Raw genomic sequence first — 22,119 nt, 5'->3', positions numbered from 1 at the left:
CAAGGAGGGCCCAAGGGGGTATCCTTGAATCTTACTGAGAAGGAGAAATAGAGTAGACATTGGGGGTAGAGGGAAGGAACAGGGTGGGGAGGGCTTGGGAGGGAAGCAGGAGTGATCAAGTTGGGGAGGGTGGAGGGAGAGGGTACTGGGAGAGAATTGAAATCAGTGGGGGTGTGGACATCTCTGGGATGAGCTAAAAACCTAGGACAATGGAAACTCCCAAGAATCTATGAGGGGGACCATAGCAAAGACTAGCAATGGGGGATATGGAGCCTGAAATGGCCACCTCCTGTAACCAGGCAAGACTTCCAACGGAGGGACTGGAACACCAACCCAGCAACAAAATTCAAGATCCGCAATTTCTCCTCCTAACAAGATGTGCAGGGGTAAAGATGGGACAGAAGTTCAAGGAATGGGCAACCAATGACTGGCCCAGCTTAAAAACCCCAGCCCTGACACCATAAATGACATTCTGCTCTAGGCACTTCTAGAAAGGTCCTAACTGTCATCTGAGAGGCTTCACCCAGTGGTTGATGGGAACAGATGCAGAGACCCACAGCCAAACGTTAGGTAGAGCTTGGGGAATCCTACTGAAGAAGCAGAGGAAGGATTGAAGGAGGCAGAGAGATCAAGGCTCCCACAGGAAAACCTACAGAGCCAGCTAACCTGGGCTCATAAGAGACAGAAACACCAAACAGAGGTCATACATGGGACTGACAGGCCCTTGGCACATATGAAACAGTGTGCAGCTCGGTCTACATGTGGGACTCCTAACAGTTGGAGCGGAGGCCGCTTTGACTCTGTCTCCTGCCTTTGGATCCCTTTGCCCTAACTGGGCTGCTTTGCTGAGCCATAATAGAAGATGTGTCTAGTCCTGTAGCAACTTGATATGTCAAGGAAGGTTGGAATCCACAGGAGACCTCCCTTTTTCTGAGCCTTTTTGGTGGGGATGGTGGGGATTAAGGGGAGGGGGAGGAGGCCTGACTAAGAGGTGAGATGAGAGGGAGGGACTGGGAAAAGAGGAGAGAGGAGAAGGATGTAAAGTAAATACATTAATTAATAAAAAACTATTTTTTTAAATATTGAAAAGCTTCATAATTCTGCCTACTCTCTAACTCTGTCTGTATTCATTCCCAATCCTGGCCCCATCTGCTACCCTGGGATAATTGTAAATTCTTTAGTCTTTCTGTCTATAACCCTCAGTGAAGTACATTCTAATTAACAACATTATGCAACTGTTGAAGACACAGGCACGATCTCCTAAGTGCAGCAAATGCGACCCCCACCATATTGAGCACTTAAAGGAATAATAAGGGTTTGTATTTAATGGGAGGAGGGGACTAAAACCTGGCCACACTGAACTCCCACCTTGACAGCTGTGTGCTAGCTGTATTTATAGTCCCATCTTTGCAGTTCCAACTTAGAACCTTAGACTCACCCCGGACCTCATTCCTCCTGGCTCTCCCCCACCACCCTAATCCAGAAAACTAGGGAGTCCCTAATCCCATGATGCAACTGTTTCTCCCAACTGTCTCTGCTACTACCGAGGTCAGGGTTTCTGCTGTCTCACGCCTGGATTACCTTACACAGAGACTTCGGCATTTGCTGGTGTGTCTTTTGCCTCCTCACTAGTCTTCTGAGGTATGTTTACAGCCCAAAGGTTGAAATGCTCCACTGAGAACTGAAATCCCATCAAATCCACCCCCACCCTCATCCATGACCATTTCAGGGTTCGACATTTCAATCGAGCAAAGCCAGGGCTCTTATCTTTGTACAAGGACATACAGGGCTGCATATCAAGGCCCAGCATGGTGTGAGCATCTCACTCCATGGCCTTACATGGTGTGAGCATCGTTCCTTCCACTTCTGCTGCTGATTCCTAGTCTCCCTCCTGCTCCCTCTGCATCAGTGATGTTGGCGCTCTGACAGTCCCTCCTGAAGATCCTTGAACTGACTGTGGTCTTCCAACTTGTGTCTACTGTGGGCTAGCTCCCTCACCTGCCAGAAGCTTAAATAGTTCCAGGGAGACTAGATCTGGGTATTCTCTTACAAGGACCATCAGCCCCCCACCCTCACCCCATGCTCAATCTCTTTAGCCTTTGCTCTCTCTCACCCACATCATCTCCTAAAACAATAATGCAGTTACTTTCTGTGGCTATTATTTGTTGTCTGTCTGTCACAACTAGAATGCTAACTCGATGAGAATAGCCACGATGTCTGTCAGCCTTAGTGATGTGCTCCCCATGAACGCAGATGCTCCTGCCCATAGCTGGTGTATGGATTTGATGAATGAATAAAGTCTTCTTCTCTATATTTAAAATGCTTGAACGTGCTCTGGGAACCATTGAAGAATTTGAGTAGACAAAGGGTATTAATAGAAGAATCAATGTCTTTGATCAATTTCTCCTTCATGACCCAATAATGTGTGATTAGAAGAATAAGAATCGATTGGATTGCCAGGTTCGTCAGGCAGGAAACCACTCGGTGTTTACAGGAACCAGTCGGGCCAGTTCGGCACTGTATGCTGACCCCTGACACACAGCCCTGCAAACGCTGATATGCAGCCGCTTTGACGGAATGCACGATGACACATTTAAGGGCGGGCCTTGCCTTCTGACACATTGCCATTTCAGGCCACTGGCACAGTTTAAATTATCAGTGTGCTTGATTACCAAGAGCCACATTGGTGGCCATTTTGAAGTAGGGGAGCTGAAGAGATGGGTCACCACTTAAGAGCACTCACTGGCTGCTCTTCCGGAGAACTTGGGTTCCATTTCCAGTACCCACAGGGTGGTTCACAACCATCTGCAGCTATCCAGGGGATCTGTCGCCCCCTGCAGGCCTCCGGTGGTACTGCATACATGTGATGTATACAGTGCTCCACACACATGCATACAGGCAGGCAGAACACTTATACACATAAAATGAAATAAAAAGTTATTTGGGGGTGGTGGTTTTTAATCCCAGGACTCAGGACACTGAAGCATGTGGATCTGTGAGTTCAAGTACAGCCAGGGCCACATAATGAGACCCAGTCTTAATAAAGCCAAACCAACCAACCAACCAACCAAACAAACAACCCAAAACCACAAAGACTGGGAGTGTGGGAGTGGCTCAGTGGTTAGAGTGGGTGCCACGCTTGCAGTGGCTCACAACTGAAACTCCAGTTCCAGAGGACCTCACACACCCTCTTCTGGCCTCTGTGAGCACCAGGCACACATGTGGTATTCAGACATATACACAGGCAAACACATAAACATACAATAAAAACTCGTTCAAAAGAGCTTTGAAGATGGGTGCTGGGGCGTGGTGGAGAGGGTACACCTGAGAAGTGGGGATCCTGGCAGCCAGGCCTGGGCACACTGTGGGTGCCGGAGGACGCATCTCACTTATCTGAGCAATCTGTTTCCTGGAAAGTGTGGATGGAGACAGTCCCTCAGCATGGCTTAGGGTGAACAGCAACTCCACTGAGCACCATTTCCTTATCTGGTAAATGGAGCCGTGATTCCGACCCTGGCTGAGTGACACGAGCTCACATCCATGGCATCCCACACTGTGCAGCTGCTGTATTGGGGCCAGCGGAAGGGGCGTGGCCATCGGCCGCAAAGGGCAGTAGGGAAACCTCCTGGGAGAGCCATGGGTGTGGAGGGGGTATATTGCTTGGGAGATGACCAGCAGGACAGATCTCAAGTGCTTATATTTTAGGATGCACTCGGAAAGGTGTGTAAGAGGGCTACAGCCACACTTCAGAACAGTCAGATAAGCCGAAGACATTTCCTCTCAAGACTGCCCCGCTTTCCCCTGGTTACTCGCTAGCCCTGGCTATTATGAAGAACCGGGCCTTTTCACAGGGGACAGATGTGTTTGACCAAAGCCATTGCCTGTTTTAGAGCAAAGGCCCATTTGTACTAAAAGGCGAATGCCCACCGCTGACCCTCGGTCAGTGGTCAATACCACCAAGGATTTGGTATAATAGAAAACTATGCTTTTAAAAAAAATATATATATATTGAGTTAAAGAAACCAAAAGTCCAACTGAGTGTTCTTCCTTCAAAGCAGACTTTATGAGCAAAACCGATGGCCTTATGACTAGTTCTTCACCATCTGATGAAGACTCTTCTCTTCAGAGAGGCTTCCATTGGCCTCTCGGTGAGTTTTGAATGTATTTAATTAGAAGTAATTTTTGGAAATGAAGGAAAAATATCAAATTATCTGGTCCCGAACAAAACAAAGGCTCCCGATTTCAGCCATCCACCCAGAGTTGACTTCTAGGGTAGTACACGCTATAACTCAAATGAAAATATTCCACTTAAAAGCACAATGTCCCCATCCACGCTGTCATTATAGGAAATCATTAGAGCATTTGCACAGTGCTGTGTGCTGGAAATGTGCTTTACAGTTATTTTTATAGCCCAGCAAACCCCTCTGAGGCAGGCCCTTCTCTACATCTTAAACCAAAGCACAGAGAGGAGATTAAATTACTTAGGTTTTAGAGAGAATAAATGAGTGGACCAGAGTGAGACCTCAGTGATAAAGGCAGCTGTTTTAATCTACTCAGCCATTATGTTAGAAATTTATTCACTGTATAAAATGTTACTTAATGTGGGCTTAGACCTTGTATGTGAATCACCGCTGTGGTTTGACAATGTTGCTTCTGAAGGGAAAGTGTTGAGATTTAGTCCCCATTAAAAGACTCTAAGAGACAGGACTCACAAGAGGTGAAGGAGGCTCTGCCTTCATCAAAGAGTGGCTCTCAATCCTACGATTAAGAGGGTAAAATTGTTATCTTGAGCATGTGTCTCCTGTGAGCAAGTTAGGCCAGCTCTCTTCCTCTCTCTGGCCATGCAGTATCTTTCAGCAGACCAGGCTCACTCAGGAAGAGGGCCATCACCAGACGCAGTCCCTCAACTCGGAGCTAGAAGTACAAGCCACAAAGAGCCCTCTTTTCTTTCTGATTTGCCCAGTCTGCTGGTATTGTGCTGTCAGCAACACAGAACAGACTAAATAAGTTTCACTGTTGGGTAATTTTACAGAACTTTGGAAGAAAGCTAAATTCCTGGTAGGATTTATTGAAAAGGCCAAGCCACTGTGTTTGCAAAGCACCATTGCTAGGGCTGTAACTCAGTCCACAGACTGAGGACAGTCCAGGGAGGAGGGCACGCAGGATCGGGTCCTCCTCGGCGTACGGGTAGGTCCGAGTACCCCAGATGTGGGAGCCAGGCCGTCTTCCTCAGCACTGAACCAGGTTACTGTGCTGTCCGTCAGGCCTTCTCTCTAAGGGCATTGCCCCATGGAGTCTACACCAGACCCACAGCGGCCCTTGTTTCATTTGCAGAGCACCGTCCCCTATTCCAAGACTGGCTTCAGGTTGATTTTACAGTCTTTCTTTTGAGTTTTGAATTAAAATGTTAGTGGGAGTTCTGCCCAACTCTTGTTTGGAATAGACGATTTGTCACCCCTTAAATATGTTGTGGTCTCACATTTTCTTATCACCGTATTATCTCCAAAGTCCTTTCATACGGCTCATCTCATTTGCTTCTGGAGAGCAAAGGAATCTCTGATGGTCAAGGGGACCAGTGTCCCTCCATTTCATTTGCTTAGGTTCAACAGCTATGGAAGCTGGGAAGCGAAATCTCCTGCTCACGGGTACATCATGATAGCTCAGCCCCTGGATTCGACTGTCATAGAGGACTGAAGTCAGAAGGTGGCACGTACCACACCACTGGTTCTGTCCTGGCCAAATATAAAACCTCATCCTTTGCTTTCTGTCATCTCTTTTCCTCTTTCTGTGCTCCCTCCCTCCCTCTCACCACCTTGTTCTTCTTCTCCCTCTTTCCCTTTCTCCGTCTCTCTCTGTCTCTGTCTCTGTCTTCTCTCTTCTCTCTCCTCTCTCCCTCCCTCCCCTCTTTGTGTTTCTCCTCCTTCCTTCCTTCCTTCCTTCCTTCCTTCCTTCCTTCCTTCTTTCCTTCCTTCTTTCTTTCCTAAAAATAGTGAATCAATGATGGTCTTGGCCCCACCCTGTCTGGATGTGGATAGACTAAAAAGACAGAATGGAGAGGGGGGGAGGAGGGAGGAGAGAGGAGGGAGAAAGAGGAAGGAAGATGAGACAGAGCTGCCAAGCCTGAGACCGAGCACAGATGGCTAAGCTATGCCATTCCTCAAACACAGAGAGCCTGGTGCTGGGAGCTCTCCACACTGTAACTTAGGTACTAGGATTTATTATCTATTTATTATCAGTCACGAGACAATTCTAAAACCAATGGTAAAAGAAGGTGGATGTGGACTTGAAATGGCATGAAAGTTTGTCGCTGAACGTTCTGGACTATTGAATGACCTCCCTTGGTGGTCGGTGGACACAAGCATTGAGCGCCACGGCCTTGCTCCTACATTCTCATAAGACAGGATTGCCAGTGGGGCAGACAAACCTATGGCTGGCTCCAGACGTGAGCAACAATGACTTCACTTACTGCTTGGTCAGAACTCTGACTTTTGCTTTACGTCCTCGACTTCTGCAAACAACTTTGACCTCATTCTGGAAGGAGGTTATATTTGGCTGGGTTGCTGAGCGCCTTCTCAGAGCCTCTCTCAGGCCAGTTGCCAATAACTCTCCATGTAACTGTGTTGTAAGTCTGAGGAAAGCTGTTTTGGGTCATCGCCCAGGGCCTGATGCCCCAATTGTGGACACATAGGTCACAATCTTCATATTCCTTATAGAGCTGAAATTAGGCATTGGGGGAGCAGAGAATTTACCCTTTCTACAGCTGTAGCGACTCTATAGTCTGGAACCTTAAAAGCAGTGATCCCTTTATAAATATAAATTTAAAACCCTCATGTCTACTATGTTTGGAAAGGCCGATACGGCTGGCCCCATGAACATTTATCCTGTCCCTCTAACTTGCGTAGTTTGGGTGAGTTTCTGTTTCTGAGAACATACGCTGTCATTAAACCTCTGGACATTTGGATACCGCTAGGATTCTGATATCTTTAAAACAAATAGGAGCGTGAACCCACCCTTCACAAAAAGGGGAAAAGCCTGACTGAGGCTGTAGAGGACAATTGTCACGTGGATGTGACATTGTTGGTCTCAGAACCTCGAGTTTTCCTTGGAGATTTCCCTGCTTGTGCTTAAGGCGAACTCCTGCATACTTTTGTTTTGAAAAGTGTGCCACCCAACCCAGAAGGAGATATATATTTAGCAAGGAGGGAGGAAGGTGATGCGAGAGGGACAGGGTGAGGGGGAAGAAAAAGAACAAAACCATCTGCGTTAGCCTTTGCTGCAGGGTCTCGAGCTATTCTTAATCTTGACAGCAGGATTAATGAGGGGAAAACAGTCCCCAGAAGAAATGTGGCCAGAGGCACTGACCTACCCTCCATCCTCTCCCGCCAAGAGGGACAAAGTCTAGGGAAAATTTCCCCAGTGAGGGTTACTGGGAAAACAATTCTTTGGCTCTTGGTAAACACTCATCGACCTCAGGGGCAAGCAGCCTAGGGTCAAAGCATACACAGAGCTTCAAGGCAGAGGAAGAACCTTCTGGAAGGCTTCACAGTTGGGACGGGGAAGATCACCTACACTTGGAGACAATGTGGAGCCCTGCTGGGCAAAGCCAACCTAGGGATGCGGCAGGCGGGGCCCTTTGCAGGCAGAACTGTCAGCTGGATCACTGGGAAAGATGTCAGGAGAAGGCAGAACCTGGAAAGCCTTGGAGGAGACTGATACAGGGGAGAGGAGAATGGGAAAGAGGCGTTAGAATGTAAGAACAGGAAGTCTTTGTAGTGAGTTGTGGCAGTCAAAACGGAAAAACCGCCGGGCAGTGGTAATGCACACCTTTAATCCCAGCGCTAGGTAGGGGGATCTTGATGAGTTTGAGATTAGCCTGGTCTAGAGATCTAGTTCCAGAACAACTAGGGCTACACACACACACACACACACACACACACACACACACACACACACACACACACACACACACAAAGTCTCTCCTGTATGCTCTTCTCACTTAGATTGTCCAGAACCCACCCTTCACAAAAAAGGGGAAAAGCCTGACTGAGGCTGTATAGGACAAGCAGGCAGCCATTTCTCAGGCTAAAGTCAGGGAGCCCTCCCACACGAGAACATCTACACAGATAAGGGAATGGCTTGTTTCTCTGAGAAAGTCAGAGACGCAAGAAAATACACGAAAAAGAACCCTTCTCTTAGATTTTAAAAGGTGACTTCAAATCAGTACCTCCATAAAAATTGATTTTTGTTTGCGATTTATACACCAGATCCCTTGTGTTTCACCAACACCTAAGCAGTGGGGAGATGCAGGAACAAAGGCTACGTGGCAAACTTCGATAGGATCACACTTATGGGGATACTATTCATAATGATCAATGAGAAGATTAGTTGTGGATGCTCTAAGGGGACTGTCTTAGGGTTTCACTGCTGTGAAGAGACACCATGACCAAGGCAGCTCTTATAAAGGACAACATTTAATTGGGGTTGGTTTACAGGTTCAGAGGTTCAGTCCATGATCATCACAGTGAGAAGCACGGCAGTGTCTGGAGAAGGAGCTGAGAGTTCTACTTCTTAATCCAAAAGCAGCCAGGAGGAAGCAGGCTCTTCCACAGACAGCCAGTGGGAGGGTCTCTTTCACACGGGGTGGAGCTTCAAGCCCAAGCCCACAGTGACGCACTTCCTCCAGCAAAGTACGCCTGCTAATAGCGCCTCTTCCTATAGGCCAAGCATATTCAAACCCCCACAGGGACAGCGAGCATCATTTTTACAGCTCTTTGGAGGACACGGATTAATAACTCAATGTCGGGGAAAATACTTCTGCATCAAGGTAAATGACAAAGGCCTGTTTCCCCCCAAGTATGACTGGGGAAGAAAAAGAAATATACCCAGACTTAAAATGCTCAGAGTATAGATTTTAAAAATTATATCCCCTTTTTTATAAAAGAATGTGGCCATCTGATAAATAGAAACGTGATTCTATTTTTAATTGTTTAAGTGGCAAAAGCAGCCAGTTACAGCAAACTAAAGATAAGAAGTGATTAGGGATCTTTAAAGGGCCATTTTTACCTATATTGGTCTCTAATTCTATAGCCTTACGTTCACGGGAAAGTAGCTATCTAAGCTACTGCCACGCGCCCAAGGAGAAGGTTGAGATGAAGATTCACGATTTAGAGATCAAACCACAGTTGCGGTAGAGCATGTGGCAAATATTTAAGCCAGGATGAGTTTGGCTGGGAGCCTCCCACCGCCTAAGCCAGAGTCCCTAACCCACAGGGAGCTCTGGGAAGTCTTGGGCAAGAGCGCAGGAAGGTCCCAGGACTTTCCTTCATTTGTTCTCTTCTGTCCGGGGCCTTGGCTCGTTCTGTGCAGTAAAGAACAGTCAACGCACGGCCGTGGACTCAGCAAGAAAGGCTCAAAGAAGATTTAGAACTAACTTTCTAGCGCAGGAGGAGGCTGCGAAGGTCCCGCTGCAGAGGCTGAGGCTTCAGTCTTTGGAGGGCTTCCATGATCAACAGGAAAACAAACGGCTCCAGCGCTCTACTGGCTGTTGTGCTCTACGTTTACTTTGCCTTGGCCCCCAAGGTTGCCACATCACTCTCCAAACTTGGAAAGCTCTGAGGCTGAGGCCCAGGACTTTCGTGAGTTCAGGACTTCTCTCTTCCTGATTGCTGGAGTCAGGTCTCCTCCCACCTCAGAGATCCCAGGGCACCAGTGCCCAGGATACTGCTGAAGGGCTAGACAGCTCACACAGTGTCTGTGTTTCCCACCGTAGGCAGGAAGCAGCAAGTCTGCTTCGGGGGGGAGCCCCCTTATGACTTAAGGAATAAGTCTGGAGAAATTCTCACCGACTCAGCCATGCCTACCTAGTAATATCCGATGTGTAACAGCCTAATGGCCGCTCTGGACGACTTCCTGCCACGTGGCCACTGGTATTTCTGTTCTCAGCATTTTTAATTAGCAGAGGTGCCACGGCTGCAGAGGACCACATATAACCCAGAAAAACTGTCAGGGACACACTATAAAAATTGAGTATGTGTCGCCAGTAGATTTAGATTCTTCAGGTTAATATTATTTTTGCAATTAGATAGTGAACTGACATTAATTTACTCGTGCCATGGATTAGGTTAATTTACTCCAGAAAAGCTTACATTTTCAGGATTAAAAATGGTAGCCATGCCTTCTCATGATCTGTCAAAGTCGCAGCTGCGCCACGGAAACAGGGCCATGTTGTATTCTTATAGGCTGTGCAATAATTACTCAAAATGACCAAGTGCCGGGCCCCGTAGATCTTCGTGCTTAAGCACCTACAAATGTACGGCTAGACTTAATCAATTACTTTTCTTATGGTACGATAGTTCAGTGTTTAGAAATAGTAATCAGCATATAGTATTCGGAGCACGGACTTTTAGACATAATAGTGCCTCTGTATGTAAAAAAAACAGAAGAGGCTTGCAAAAATCAAGCTAACTAGTTTTTGACCTCCATGGCTGCAGATGCCCCCTCTATGTCTGCCCGGGTCAGTTAAATCCCTTAATGATGCAAATGTGCTGGCCTTGCCCACTCATTCCCTAGAACTTTTGTCCTGCTAGTGTTTTGAAAATTACTTTAATTAACCTTATTTCTTCTTGGGTAGCGTTCAGACACTTTTATTTGTTAACTGTGCATCCGTTTGTTTCATCATTAACCTTGACTTTTGCCCTTGGAATTGATGGTAATTTATATTGTGAGTCAGGTGTTAGAACAATGGTACTGTGGTACCCAGCAGCCCTGCCCTCGGTGGTTAGGATTCTGTAGATTGTAGGAGACAGAAGTAGGAGCTGGAGGGATGGAGAGAGAGGGAGCAATGCTCAGCCCCAGATTCTCTGAGGGTGGACCCTAGTCTCCAGCACAGGATGTGGATTTTTGGAATAGCCCAGGCTGGGGCAGGGCTCTCAAGCCACTTCCCAGCTACTCTTACTAACGTCAGAGGAAAGGGGTCATTTGTTGAAGGGGAGGAATAATGCCAGTCCCAAACAGTTCCACTCGAATAGTCAACCAAATCTACTGTAATATTAGGAATAGTGTGCCCCTATTCTGTGAGTATCCTTGTCTTTCCCTCTCTCCCAAGTACCTCTACCGTAAATAACCAAATACTTCTACCATATGTAAATAACTAAATACTTCTATCATATATAGCTGAGTACTTGCCTTTACATCTGCACTCTGGTCACAGCATGCGCGCGCACACACACACACACACACACACACACACACACACATACACACACACAGCACACAGCACACACACACAGCACACAGCACACACACACACACACACACACACACACAATTTCAACCCCTACTGTCTGTTTTGTTCTGTTTATTCCTAAAAATACTGTGTGTGTGATTCACAATCCCCTGCTAGGGCACTGTGAGGCCACAGACAGGGAGGTATGGAGGTCAGGCTCCAACCCCCAAGGACATGGCACTTGTGAGCTGACAGATACAGCTTTTCCCTGAAGTGCCTTGGCAAGCCGGAAGGGGGCGAAGTCAGTTTCCGTACAGAAAACGACATAGCACACAAATTCTTTTCTCTAGTGGTTCAGGGTCTGTGTTGCTGTTCATCTTTACTTCCTGTGAGGGCACCCCCGTCATTTCTGAGTTAACACCTGAGCCGCAGAAGACGAATTTACCATCTGTGCTTCTTAAGAATGACACTTTACAGAGATCAAGGGGGGATCGTTCAGAAGTCAGTACTTTCCAAAGAACCAAGCCTTTCTCTTTTCTTCCTGATAAATTCCTCAAGATCTAGGTCTGTCCTCAGCCCCTCTCTTGGTGGAAGAATTTTCTGTGTCTAAGTTCCCACGAAGGCCACTAGGTGGGCAGAAGTGGGGTGGGGAGGTTGTAGCCAGCTGGACAGAGCCCCAGAGGCTGCCCACGCCATTTTCCTCCCTCACTGCGGTGCTGCTGAGGTTAAGGCAGTGTGTGTCTGCTTAGAGCTGTCTAGAACACACGGGAGAGGCATCGTGGTAGGGGGCGGGGGTTGGATGGGTAAAACTGTGGACAAGGAGCCTCTAGGCAGGGACAGCTTGGTCCTACCTGTAAATCTGAGTGGTGAGGGTGGGGGCTGCAGTGGGGAACAAAGAATGTCGCAGGATCCCAAGGTTTGCTCAGTGAAGAGGACACCCTGGCTTTGACACGTCCCAACCCCAAGGAGTCTATTACTGCCGAGAACCAGGTGAGACTCCAAGATACTAAAGGTCACATCTCCATTTCTGTTTTCATGGAAACCATAGTCTTCTTATTATGTTTCTTAGTGAGCGCTGACTAGTAATGTCCCCGCCAATCACAGTGGCTTAGCACAGTTGAAGTCACACCTTGCTCATGGACCTCCTCGTGGACCTCCTCGTGGAGTTTGTCAGTGCCCTGATAGGGCACCTCTCACACAGCAACTCAGGGGTACCTGGTGCCTTCCATGCTGTGGCCCCTATGGACCCAAGGGCTTGCTTGCCGCTGGGTCTCTGCATTCTGGTGACACGGATAGAGGACCTTGCAGGTGACAGGCTGGCCTGCTCACATTCCTTTGGCTCGAAGCCTTTGTTGCATCCAACGCTCACCTGGAGAGAGGCTGGCCTCTCATCCTGCTATGGCACAGGAAGAAGATGGGTTGGGCTTGGGCACGCATAGAGATGGGTCAGCCATTTGTAGGTGGGTCAGCCATTTGCATTGCTGACCCGAACATGGAGCTGATCTTAGGCAATTCAGGTCTTTTGATCTTCAGAGGCCAGAGGACTTGGGTTTGGATGTTGTTGTGTGATCCTGGGCTAAGAATTAAGCCTCCGGTTGTTCTGTGAGAAATGGGGCTCTTTCATGGGGTCACTGTGACCGTGAGATGAAACAATAGACTCCAGTGCCCAGGTGACGGTGCATGCTTCCTTGTGGGAGCCACTGGGGCTGGCGGGGAGGAAGGCGGGAACACTCCCTTTGTCCTGTCTTGACCAGCCGTGGGTGCCAGCATTGCCCAGCTGGGTCCAGAGACCAACTTCAGCGAGACAGCAAGAAAGGCTTTAGTTTTCTCAGTGCCTTGCGAAATTTCAGTTATGTGCTTTGATGAACATGGGATTTGGAAAAGAAAAGCAAAATCCCCCAGCCCACAGCATCCATTTTCTCTGATCAATAGAAATCCAGTCACTTAGCTCCAGCGAATCATCATATATCTGTATCACATATAGAAAGCAGTGATTTTACTGGCTTTTACTAGAGACAATAAACAGAAATAATCTGTTTTAAAAATCTTTTTTGTACTTACAGATTTTGGTACTGAAAGGGTAAAGAGAATTGACTCCTAGGACTGTTTGAGATCCTGGGCATGGGGTGTATCCAGTCTGGCAGAGCGGCTGCCATGAAGGGCTCCCACAAATATTTACCGATTGGGTTAGGCGATGGATGAATGAAAGCTGTTACCTGGGTAATAACAATTAAGATAATGCTGGAAACATTGAGGCTATATGGGGGAAGCACGGCAGAATAAATGTGATGTTTCCTAAATGGTTTCTCCCCTAGTAAACAACACACAACGTACACACACACACACACACACACACACACACACACACACACACGTCATGTTCGACACAAAGCAACATAAAGAGGAAGACAAACTGTCTCTAAGCACATTGTCTTTTCAAACAACCTTGCAAGCCTTCTTGGTTAAACTTTGTAATAATGGGATATCGAAAACAATAAACAAAATAATGTCTGGTGCTCAGAAGGTTAACAATTCTTATTTTGTCTTGGTTCGTTTTTATTTGTTGGTTTTTCTTCAAGAAATGGTTGTCCAATTTGAGGAGGAAAAAAATGGCGCCTGAAATTGCAAAACGTGGTCCTGTAGTGCCCCCTGGTGTCTGTTTTATGGAATTGTTAAGGCCTGAATTGTGAATTGTGTTCCGCCCTAGTCATTAGCATAATCTTGACTTATTTATGAGCCTGAGCTAGGTTCATTTAGAGGGGAAAGTCCTTACTTGCTGCATCAACCTCCCTCCCTTCCTCCCTCCCTCTCTCTCTTCCTCCCTCCCCCTTTTCAACTGGCACACTACCACAATGTGAAAGTAATTGTACATCAACGCTAGCATAAGATTTAAACTGAAAGCAGTATTACATTAGAAAGAAGCCTTTTCACCTCAAAAAAATATTAATGGCTTTAAAAAATTATTTTTTACAAGGCAGATTATTAAGCAGTTTCTTTTGTCCATAAAGATATTCTTTATAAATCGGTCTAACAGAAGACAGTTTTAATTTTAATTTTAGAGATTTATTGTCACATGTAATAATTAAGCCATTCTTATTTTTTTTTTTGGCTGAGACCCATTCATTTAAATAAAAGATATACAGAGCCAGTCTATTTTGTGAGAATAAATAGATCAGATAAATACACAATAATCCTAACGGCAGTACTCTGATTGCTAAACACTGTCACTAAAATTGCTCTTAAAATTATTTAAGAGGGGGGAAGTAATTCCTCCTTCCACACCCTTCTATGATGATGACAGTCAATTTAGTGCAATTGACAGGTTTTATTTTTAAAGGGCCGAACGTTATCCATGCCCTTCGGGAGCTCCGGACCTCTGACGAACTCACATTGGCAGGACTCACTCTACGGAGCAAATGTAATATAAGAGGAAGCACCCAGGCTTCGAGGAAGGAGGGGAGACTTCCCCAGCAGCCATGACTTTGGAGGGCTGCGGCGGCAGAGGAGGCAAGGGGGGCGGAGGACATTATAGCGGTAGAGTGGTACAGAGCAAAGAGCCGGCACAGCACGGGAGTGTGGGCAAGCAGGGGCAAGCCTCTAGAGGGTCCTACAAAGAGCCCAGGAGTGTTCCAAGGAGTTAGGGGGGAGAGAGGCATGAGCAGCAGCCTATGCCCTACCCCGCTCTCCCACCACCCCCAACTCCCCGTCCCCCCCACCCCCACCCCGGGTACCAGCTGGAACTGACACCAGATTATCAGTGAGATGAGTCTCAAATTCCCTCTCCTGGCTTTCCAGGAACAGGGAGATAAAGAGCTTGTGTATCAGGGAAGAGGACAGAGCGTTGGACACTGTCCTGTCCTCAGACAAAGCTCTGTTTGGACGATGCTAACCTCAGGCATGCTTTCTGACTTCTCTGAGCCTCAGTCCTTTCTCCTGTAAGACGGACACGACAATCTCTTCTTTATGAGACTGGGGAAGGCTTGGAGGGTGTGCATGACAAAGGAGCTGAGGCAGTTACTTCCCATAAGCGGGGAGTCCTTGTAAGGGATTTCATTATAAAAAATACCTTGCTTGGCTCTGTGTTCTTATGTGACTACAGCATGGGCTTCTAGGCTGGAAGCGTCCTGTAAGGCAGGGCTCACAGGTGGGTGCAGGGAAATGGTCATTGTGAAGGGAAGGTCAGAGAACGGTCTGGCGTGTGTCTGCCACACCTAGGTTCAGTGAAGGAAGCTAAAAGCCGGAGGAATCTTTCCCATAGCTCCGTGTGTCCAGCCTGATCCCCGTTTAGGGAAGCCCATTTGAATAGTGGTAGATGGGCAAAGACATGGCTGAAAGACAGGCTGAGAGGTTGGAAAGCCCCGGATTGGAACTCGTTTCTCTGACTCCGTGTCTGTTCACTCAGGGGGAAAACAGTGGGGCAGTGACTTCTCTGTGAGTCACAAGACAGACCCTCCACAGAGCTTTCCCCCTGCTCTCTGTGGGAGTTATTATTGATTATTGCATTTAAGATTTAAGAAGAACCTTCCAGAAGTAAGGATGTGACTCAGTAGAATGCTTGCCTAGAGCGCACAGATTCCCCGAATTTGATCTCTAGCAGATAATTTGGGCATGGTGACACATGCCTGGAATCCCAGCACTCAGGAGCCAGAGGCCGAAGGATCAGAAATTCAAAGCCAGCCCTTGCTACATGGTGAATTTGAGGTCAGTCTGAGTTACACAACGCTCTGTCTCCAAACCAAAAGCAGAGCTGGAAGGGTGGCTCAGTGGTTAAAGGCACTGGTTGCTCTTCCATGGAGTGTGGGTTTGATTCCCAGCACACACACACACACACACACACACACACACACACACACACACACACACACACACACACACACACACACACACACGGCAGCTCATCACTATCTGTAATCCCAGTTCCAGAGGATCCTTTGCCCTCCTCTGGCCTCTGTGTGATCTGATGCCCTCTTCTGGCCGCCATGGGCATTGCATGCACTTGACACATGCAGGCAAAATACACATAAAATTAAAATGAATAAATTATTTTAAATTAAAAGCAAGCCCCCAGTAACATTTCCCTCATTAAAACCACACAATGCTTTTCTGTGCACAGCAGAAGCTGTAGGTAGCTGTAATTATGATGTACATGTGTTTTCATAAAATGAAGACTGAAACTCTCCTCACATGCAGTACGAAAAGATTTACTTTTATACAAATATGAAAACAAAAGACCAGTGATCAGCCATCCATAAACCCAACACCACACACACACACACACCACACACACGCACACCACACACAAACCACACACCACACATACACCACACACACCACACACCAATACACCACACACACACCACATACACACACACACCACACACACATACACCACACACACACACCACACACACCCATACACACACACACCACACACACCCATACACACACACACCACACACACACCACACACCAACACACCACACACACACCACATACACACACACATACACATACACACACACCACACACACACACCACACACCAACACACCACACACACACCATACACACACACATACACCACACACACATACACCACACACACACCCATACACACACACACACCGCACATACGCCACACAACCCATACACATCACATCACACACACACACCCATACACACACACCCATACACACACACCACACACACACACCCATACACACACACCACACACCAACACACCCATACACACACACCACACACCAACACACCACAGACATGCACACCACACACAAACCACACACCACACATACATCACACACACCACACACCAACACACCACACACACACACCCATACACACACACCACACACCAACACACATACACCACACACACCACACACCAACACACCACACACACCACACATACACCACACACACACCAACACACCACACACACACCACAAACACACACACATACACCACACACCCATACACACACACCACACACACACACCACACACACACCACATACACACACACATACACCACACACACATATACCACACACACACCACACACACCCATACACACACACCACACACACACCCATACACACACACACCACACACACACCCATACACACACACACCACACACACACACACCACACACACACCCATACACACACACACCACACACACACACCACACACACCACACATACACCACACAACCCATACACACACACCACACACACCCATACACACACACACCACACACACACCCATACACACACACACCACACACACACCCATACACACACACCACACACACACCCATACACACACACACCACACACACACACCACACACACCACACATACACCACACAACCCATACACACACACACCACACACCAACACACCACACACACACCCATACACACACACCACACACACACACCACACACACACACCCATACACACACACCACACACACACCACACACACACACCCATACACACACACCACACACCAACACACTACACACACACCCATACACACACACCACACACACACCACACACCAACACACCACACACACACCATACACACACATCACACACCACACACACACACCACACACACCACACACACACACACACCACACACACACACACACCACACACACCACACACCACACACCAGTGACATGACCCTACATTCTGAGATGACCAGCTTTGCTGTAACATATTTCTGTCATGAGACACTAAACAGAGGCCCAAACAATGGGGCCACCCAATCATAGACTGGAACCTTCATAACTACGAGTCAATAAATATTTCTTCTCTTTACACATTCATTGCCTCGGTATTTTGTTATAGCGTCAGAATGCTGAGTAATACATGGAGCGTCCTGGTACAATTTAGTTCTTTTTTTTTTTTTTTTTTTTTTTTTTTTTTTTTTGTGGCTGCAATGATTCTTTATTTCATGCGAAGCTGAAGAAAAAGATCAAATCCAGCGGAGGAAGATCTGAGGTCCTGAGAGTTGGCCTTGCTATCATGGCCCAGGACAAGTTTTGCTGGGGCCTCTGGGACCATGTCTGTGGTGCCTGAGGCACAGGGGCCTCATTGGAGAGACTTCCTCTTCTAGAAACCAAAATATTTTGCCAAAGAAGCAAGCAGAACTCAAATCATGGACTGGGTGCAGGGAAGGGGTAGTGGAAACCATCCCGCCCTCTGGGGCTCCCTGACTTGGAGACTGTGGTTAGGGTTGTATCAAAGCCACCTCCCGCCCTGCCGGGGAAGAGGGCGGATGAGAAGCTGGGGCCCAGAAGACTCCCACCTATTTTATTATGTGGCAGGGTCCTACGAGAGCCTATAGGAATGCCGGAGTGGGTGCTGACAATATGTATCACAGTCAGAAAGCTCTGCCACCAGGGCTAGAGGTTCTGATGTGGGTGGAGCCCAGGTCAGGTGACTAGACCGAGGGCAGAGACTCAGGGAGTCCACCCTAGCTGGTTGCTAGGGGTTGTTTGAACCTTGGGGCTCCAATGGGGTTGTGACAACCTTTGAAAGGGGTTCTAGAGGCTCTGGGCTTCCGGCAGCTGTTGGATGAGGACAGAGACAAATCCGTGGGGGATTTTTTTGTGGGGGGAAGGGGAAGGCTATGTCATTAGAAGCAGCTGATCAAGCAAGGGACGGGGTAGCAGCCAATACATCTCCGGTGAGCCTGGGGGTCACTGCCATAAGTCGCCAGCTGCTGCTCCATTGTCACTCTCATGGAATTTGTGCAGATGATCGGCGAACTTCTTGGCGCAGGTGGCAGCACAGTCTCTCTCCACGCTCTCACTCCATGCCAGCTTGTACAGTACCAGAAAGACCAGACAGTGCAGGAACAAGGTGTAGAAGAAGCCAATGGTGCGGGCCATTTTGTTGGAGAGAATCAGATGCCCCATGCCAAGTGTGGCCTTGTCCCAGGGGCTCAGGCCCAGGTATTTTCTCTGCCGCTCCCTCTTGCTGAAGGAGGAGAAAGGGTCCAGGCGTTCCTCGTACTGGGAGGAGTACCGCAGCTCCGTGTCGTCACTGCCGATACCCCGGCCAGGGTAACTCTGCAAGAACTTGATCTTCTCAAAAAGCTTGATGTTGTCGGCACGCAGGCTGTCCAGCTCGCTCTGCAGGGCCTGGATGGTGTGCTGGGCCATACGGCTCTCAGCCTCCAGCTCTTGGTTCCGGGTGCGGAAACGTTCCCTTTGGCTGGAGATGATGGAAAGTAGGGAGTCCACCTGACCTTCTGGGAGGGTCCCACTGGATGACACTGAGGGTCCATAAAACAGAGCTGTGGCCTCCTTGATGGGCTCTGGAATCTTCTCTAGGCCTTGCTCGGAAGCTCCCTCAGCATCAGGGCGTTGGATGGACTGGATGGTGCTGAGGTCCTGCTCCAAGCGAGCGATCAGCTCCTTCTGCTCAACGGCCTTGGCTGTGGCCTCAGTGAGATGGATCTGCAGCTCCGCACAGCGCCCGCTCAGGTCACTGTTGGAGATGCGCAGCGTGGCATTCTCGGACTGCAGCGAGCGGTTCTTCTCCAGGAGTAAAACCTCCAGGGGCTTGGTTGAGTCCTGTGTCCCTGCTCCCTCCGATGGTGCAAACTCCATGGACTTCAGAGTGGTCAACTCTTTCTTCACATCTTCATAGTCAGCCTGGCCTTTGAGTTTTTCTTCCAGTTGTTTGAGTGTGCTATTCTTGGCGTTCAGCTGCTGCTCCAGCTGTGAGATCTGGCTGGCGGAATTCTCACGCAGCTTGGTGAGGCTGGCCTGGAGTCGCTGCACATCTTCCACCAGCTGGGCAATCTCCCGCTCTTTGGCAGCCAACTCTACTTCCAGGCTGGATCGGGTCAGCACCTCTATGGCCACATCTGGAGCCTTCTGGATCTGCGAGGCCAGTTGGAGAGAGTGGTTGGCCGATGAAAGCTGTTCCCTTAAAGTCTCTGCCTCTCTCTGTGCCACCTCTGCCCTCTGGTTGGCTCGTTCAAGGTCAGTCATGATCATCTCGATCTCGTCGGCCTTTGCAGTGGTTTCTTCATCGTATTTGGTTTTCAGGTCAAATAATTCTGTTCGAGTTTTTTCCAGGGCTGTTTGCAGAGTCTGGAGTTTGTGCTCAGCTTCCTCCAGCTTTGAGGTGGTGGACATCTGTGTCTCTTGCAGCTTTCTCTCCTTCTCTGCAAAATCATTTTGTAGCTTCTGCTCCTTCTCCAGAGCGGTGGTCTCGGCCTGACTCTTCAGGGTCTGCTCGTATTCTCGGATTTTCTCCTTAAGTGCATTTACCGTAACCTCTTGGTTTTTCACTTCAGCAAACTCCTTGTTGTACTCTTCTAGTGTTTCCCTAAGTTTCTGGTTCTCTGTTTCAATGTCGTGTAGACGCTGCACTTTTATTTCCAGCTGTTGCCCGAGGTCCAGGGCTGGTACGGGATCTGGAACATCAATTAGTCTCTTGTACACAGTCAAGAAGGCTGCTTCTGCTTCTTTGCTCCTTTTACTCAGTGCATCAATCTCCCCTTGGAAGCTCTTGAGCAGTGGTGCTACCTGCTTGCGTAAATCCTCTGGAGTGTTCTTCTTGAATTCTCGGCTCTGCTCAATGAGCCGCTTTCTGGACTGTTCGCTCTCATCTTGCCTGTTTGCCAATACTGTTGCGGTGGCATCAAGTTCTCTCTGCAGCTGCTGTAAATCAAAGCGCTTCCAATATTGAAACATCGATCCCACATTGGCCGCCATCTTGAGACATATTGAGATGGAGTACAATTTAGTTCTTTTACAGTGTCTTCCAGCGATCTATTTCCTTCTGACATCAAACAAGCCTAAGGGCTCACACAGCAGGCAGCAGACCATCTCAGTACACCAGCTGCAAAGAGAAGTACAGTTCTGAAGAGGCTGAGGTCTGAGCTGAGGCCCGTAGAGGGGTGTAGGTTTCCACTCTAGGCCTATGTTTTAAAACTGGGCGGTTTTAGGTGGTCAGAGGAATAGATTCGGCAATAAAAATGCTCTGCATAGAGGCCAGTGTCACGGAATCAACCATATGCCCGAGGTGATAAAAAGAAGACCACTCTGCCTTCTGTGCAGCGGTCAAGTGTTGCAGCAGGAATCTCCGTGGAGTAAAGTGCCTGCACCCATTTTATGATTAAACAGAAAAGTCTAATGAGTTTTATTTTCTCCCTTTGTTACTCTGAAAACTTCTTCGTGAAAAATCAAGAGAAAGTTGGACTTCGTCGCTGTGTGCAGACTTTGGGCTACTGCCCAGTACTGGGGCCAGGCATCGCAGCGAACGCTGGCTGGCATCATGGGAGTCAAATTTTCCATTTTTTTCCTTTATGCCACAGATAGAGCATTCTGAGTCTGTGCAGGTTATCCCTGTGCTTGGCTTCCATAGAGAGGCGAGTCCTGCACTGTGTCAGCTATAAGAGGTGAAACAAAGGAGGGCTTCGCGCTGGGGGTGGGACTAGAACGCGGGTCCTGCCAGGCTCCGTGAACACAGAGGCACCTGCGGGCCGACCCAACTTTATGCAAAGTTCGGTTGGCACACAAGTGAACCAGCAGAGAAAGGGATGATAGGCACCCACGCTGAGGATCTTTTACAGCATCGGACAGTAAGCCCCGCCCCTCCCAGATCTAACTTCCTCATGTCTTGATTTCGCTCAGCCAAGAAATAGCAAGGCTTGCTTCCATGAGACCGTTGGGTCTTTCTTTCCTAAAACCCCAGGGTTAGAGTCCCAGGATCCTCCACTTACCTCCAACGGGCGGCTTTTGACACGGTTGCTGGGGTCTGAACTGGGGTTCTTAGGCTTGCCGAGCAAGCACGTTACCCAAGGATTCATCTCTCAGCTTCCACGAGCGCCTTTAAAAAAAT

The 22,119-nt window shown here is 48.2% G+C and overlaps 1 pseudogene across 1 annotated transcript; it reads right to left on the bottom strand.

Annotated features, from left to right (window-relative positions):
* Positions 1-18,168: 18,168 nt before the first annotated feature.
* On the bottom strand, positions 18,169-21,013 carry Cux1-ps1 (cut-like homeobox 1, pseudogene 1; annotated as a pseudogene). The gene is given in 1 exon segment (NR_176814.1): positions 18,169-21,013. The product of NR_176814.1 is annotated as a cut-like homeobox 1, pseudogene 1 (transcript).
* Between the last annotated feature and the right edge of the window lie 1,106 nt (positions 21,014-22,119).

Source organism: Rattus norvegicus, chromosome 4 (genome assembly GCF_021556685.1).
Source record: "Rattus norvegicus strain SHRSP/BbbUtx chromosome 4, alternate assembly SHRSP_T2T, whole genome shotgun sequence".
Lineage (NCBI taxonomy): Eukaryota > Metazoa > Chordata > Mammalia > Rodentia > Muridae > Rattus > Rattus norvegicus.
The sequence above is the reverse complement of the archived record's forward strand: the minus strand, read 5'-3'. Positions and strand labels throughout refer to the sequence as shown.